This window comes from Oscarella lobularis, chromosome 12 (genome assembly GCF_947507565.1).
Source record: "Oscarella lobularis chromosome 12, ooOscLobu1.1, whole genome shotgun sequence".
Lineage (NCBI taxonomy): Eukaryota > Metazoa > Porifera > Homoscleromorpha > Homosclerophorida > Oscarellidae > Oscarella > Oscarella lobularis.
This window is the reverse complement of record NC_089186.1, coordinates 855992-859027: the sequence shown is the minus strand read 5'-3', so window position 1 is coordinate 859027 and position 3036 is coordinate 855992. Positions and strand designations below refer to the sequence as shown.

Genomic DNA, 3036 nt, shown 5'->3' with positions numbered 1-3036 from the left:
AAAGGATCTTGCAACATTTCATATCCAAGAATAGAATTGCTGACACTAATCTGACGTGGTGTAGCCCGGGTAACGCTAATACGAACGCATTCAGAAAAGGTACGTGTAACGATAATCTGAAAGTGACTAATAGCACTTTGATTTAAAATTTTAGATCGCGCGCAGAAAGAAATCGATCGAGAACGAAGAAAAATGATAGATGCATGAAGACGCACAGCCAGAAGGCCCGGAAGAACAAGCGACGACAAAAAGAAAGAAGAAAGGATCGAAAATTAAAGTAGACACGGTAGATTAGATTTCTGTACGAGTGTACTGTAAAATCGATGTGGGTTTGTGCGAAATAAAGTCGATCGTGCATCGTACTACGTGGGCGTCACGCGTATTTGCCTAGACATTATTCTCGCCCAACCACCGATCTAATGGATGGTTTTCTGACCAGATTGATCCGCAGGTTAGCGTGAATTCAACCAAGTCTCCTGATTCGTTTTCATGCCTAAAGGAGGCTTCGAAAATACAAGAGAACTCGTACGGGCCATAAGCCAGACAAAATCAAGGTAAATGAGGAGTGATAGGTCTGGAGGAAAAGAGAAAAGCTGTGCTCCACAAACCACAGATAATTAATTACTTCATTAGAAACGCGGTTTTAGCAGCCTGATATATTCAGTACGCGCTAAAGAAAGAAGAAAATATCTACAATTTCTAAGATACAAACGTATCTGTTGCTCTACTACTTTTTATCACACACTGGCTTAGATTGATTACAGTGCCTTCTGAGCGACGGAGAGCACTTTTCTGGAGCCAAATACGGATTATACGCATACAGCATTTGTTGAAGAAGATAACGCTCCAAACTTTTTCCCATGTGGTTCAGATATTCACGGCCCGAGTCCTCGCAGTTTGTAACCAAACGTCCCTTCGAAATGGAATTATACATCGGCACAATAAAATGACGTTGATTCAGGCGACTTGCGCAGAGAACTACGAAAGGGTAGTAACGCTTGTCGCACGGCCGTATGAGTTTAAAAGTGGTGGTATTCTAAAGAAAAATTACCGTCACGCTAGGCGAAGAGCCCGAAATCGCTAGTACGACCTCAGAGTCCACTTTGAGGACACCATTTTCGTCGACACCCAAACGCCGACGGGGTTGGCGTAGGAGGTGAAACGTGTCCAAGAAGAAGGTTCTACCGTCGGCGGAATCAGGGTGTTTGATCGTCAGAAACTCGTCTATTGTTGTCCGGTGTTCTGCTAAGTTAAAAGAAAAGCGGTCGAACTTGAAGTTGAGAAACGCCATAGGTAATTCTTCGTCGGTTCGATTCTCGTTCAGTAGTTCACGACAACAAAGCTGAAAATACGCGCATTCATGAGAAAACGGGCCTGTAAAACTTCGTTAGAATAATATACCAGCTTATGGTATTCGGTGAAGTTTTCACGATGCCGAGATGAGTCGCACATCTGCAAGATTGCAAGGAGAACAAGCAATGACTTCATCTCTCTGTCAAATGGGAACTTTTTCTTGAGCTCAATATGCTTAGCTCAGTACTTTCGTTCCGCATTTTATACAGGTTCGACTTCGAGTTGGCGTAGGTGATCTAAGCGTTTTACGCTGACCCTATATATGATCTCACTTCTCATCGTGGCAGACGGTCATCTTACAAGTTGCCTAATTGTCGCATGCGCGTTGACGTGTAAGCATCCTTAGCTTGTTAAGCATCGCTGGAGAGCGGATATTAAGACGAAAATCGAGGGAAAGTAGGGTCAAGAGAGCCTGTGACCGTAGACCGCTACGCAGAAACGGAGCCACCTATTCTAATTTCGGACGACGAACACGTCATGGAAATCAAGTATACGCGACGCCGGATGGCGATCGCCTACGCCCCCCTACGCCGCCACATCGTTTTTTCAACCGCAATATACCAATGGAAACAACAGCTGTGTATGAATCTTAAGGGAGGCGAATGGTGACGTAGCGGGGTTGACTTTTATCTATGATTGCACCCACTATAATTAACGAAGGCGCAGGCGCGTCGAGCTCGACAAGGGGCCCTTCGCCTAAACGTCCGCTATAGCTGCATGACGCGATATAGCGCCTACGCTAGCTAGCGTTAATCTTACAATTTCCTCCCCGTATCTATGGTCAACACATCAGTCACCGCCCCCGAAAAGGAAGTCGCGGAACACTAAAAGCGATCGAGTCATTGGCTTGTGCTAACAGAGGGAAAGGAATATGACAGCTGAGAGATATGACTGAATCTGACAGATGGTGGCACTGAAAGTCTTCGACTTTTGCTCTTGCGAGAAACATCCGGGAAGATGTCCCTTCGATCCAAAGGTCTGGGCGGTCTGGGCTGGGAACTCGTGCAAGTGCTAAGGGGGCTCAGACCTCGTTTAACTGTATTATGGACGTATTCCTGCGTTGAAGCGCTTTCTTGGTCCAGATCGTGCGCGTCGACCATAAACGAGAGGTTCGAAATCGTCTAAAGAGACAATACTAACGAATGGAGCGACTCTCGGCTCCAAATCACCGCAATCAGCACAGAAAGTCGATTATACACGTTCAGCAGGTCCAAACGACTTCGTTCGCTACGCCAAAACATCCGAAATTAGCTTGAGAAACTCGTAGTTCCACATCCGGGAGCAGGTGCGCTAATAAAAGTTTTATTAGGCAGAAATCTTTCCGACGCAAATGCATTAGAAAAATCACCCTGAACAAAGAAAAATGAAGAAGAGACGAAAATTAGACGAAACAAAAAAGAACAGAGCTGTCACTAAGAATTAAGTCTACTAGCTCCAAACAGCTTTGAAAGAGCACAAATTCCCACCTGCTATTTCACATCTGAAAGCAGCTTTCTTCGACTTTTTCTCTCTGCTCAGATGAAGTTCGACGCCATCTTCATTCAGAGAAACTTTCCAGCACGATTCAATACATTTAGCAATGGCACAATTTGCAATAGGACGAGAACGACTTATTCTTCCCGTCATCCAACGAAGAGAAGACGCATTTCCAAAGCAGGTAACGATCTTCTTCTGTTCACATTG

At 45.0% G+C, this 3036-nt stretch overlaps 1 long non-coding RNA gene across 1 annotated transcript; it reads right to left on the bottom strand.

Annotated features, from left to right (window-relative positions):
• Positions 1-608: 608 nt before the first annotated feature.
• On the bottom strand, positions 609-1841 carry LOC136193534 (uncharacterized). Its single transcript, XR_010671370.1, has 3 exons — positions 1402-1841; positions 1091-1342; positions 609-1036 (listed from the first exon to the last, which is right to left on the bottom strand). It is a non-coding gene; the product is annotated as an uncharacterized lncRNA (long non-coding RNA).
• Positions 1842-3036: the final 1195 nt, after the last annotated feature.